Genomic DNA, 1,214 nt, shown 5'->3' on the forward strand with positions numbered 1-1,214 from the left:
TGAATCTGGCCACCAAATTTTGACAGTTTGAAGGTTAGATTTTTCTTAGCATGTGTACAAAAAATCAGGGCAAGACTCCAAGAATTGCTCCAAAAAAGACCCGTTATTCCTCCTCAACAAATCAATGTTTCCTCGTGCCAGAGAGGATTTTTTCCTAAGCGCTCTTTAGGGGGGGAAGAGTAGGAGGTGTCCGAAGAGGCTATCTAGGCTTGGCAGCAGTAGCCCCCCCAAGTGCTGCCATGGCCTTGTAGGGGTCCCAAGGGCATGCCACGGCCTTGGCATCCCACCCACGGGGCATGCCTCGCCCTCGCCGTGCTGCCACTGCCCCTCAGGCAGCGTGCATGCTAGGGCCTTGCTGCTGCCTGCGCCCAGGGGCATGCCAGCGTGCCCACCTGCCTGCACCCAGGGGCATGCCAGCGTGCCCACGCAAGCATGCCATGGCCTTGGCTGCGTGCCTTGGCCTTGGCAGCATGCACGCAAGCATGCCTTGGCCTTCGCTGCCTGCCCATGGGGGCTGCCTTGCCCTTGCCTGCTGCATGCCCCGGCCTTGGCAGCATGCCCACAGGGGGCTGCCTTGGTCTTGGCTGCATGCCTAGGCCTTGGCCTTGGATGCATGCCTTGGCCTTGGCCTTGGATGCATGCCTTGGCCATGGCCTTGGCTGCATGCCTTGGCCACATATTTGGAGTGATTTCCTAAAAATGAGGGTTTTTTGGAAAATGAGGTTATTTCCCCACGACCAGGCAGGCAGTGGGCATCCCAGGGGCATGCCGGCGTGCACGCCGTGCCGCATCGCCCCGCATCGTCCCGCACTCCGGAAAAATTGGCTCGTGCCTTTTTCCATTTTTGTGTCCCTAAATTCATTCCATGATTTTAGAGGAGGATTCCAGCAAGCGGTTCGGCGTTCCGAGCGTTTTTGAATTTTTTATGATTTTTCCCATTTTCCGGCTTCCTAAAATCGTAAAAAATAAAATATGTTGAATCTGGCCTCCATATTTTGACAAGTTGAAGGTTGGATTTTTCTTAGCATGTGTGCAAAAAATCAGGGCAAGACTCCAAGAATTGCTCCGAAAATGACCCATTATTCCTCCTCAACAAATCAATGTTTCCTCGTGCCAGAGCGGATTTTTTCCTAAGGGCTCTTTAGGGGGGAGGAGGTATTCGGCGATGCACAGGGGCGACCCCTCTTGAGCTTGGCCACGGGTAGGCATGCTCA

Source organism: Quercus robur, assembly GCF_932294415.1.
Source record: "Quercus robur chromosome 6 unlocalized genomic scaffold, dhQueRobu3.1 SUPER_1_unloc_73, whole genome shotgun sequence".
NCBI lineage: Eukaryota > Viridiplantae > Streptophyta > Magnoliopsida > Fagales > Fagaceae > Quercus > Quercus robur.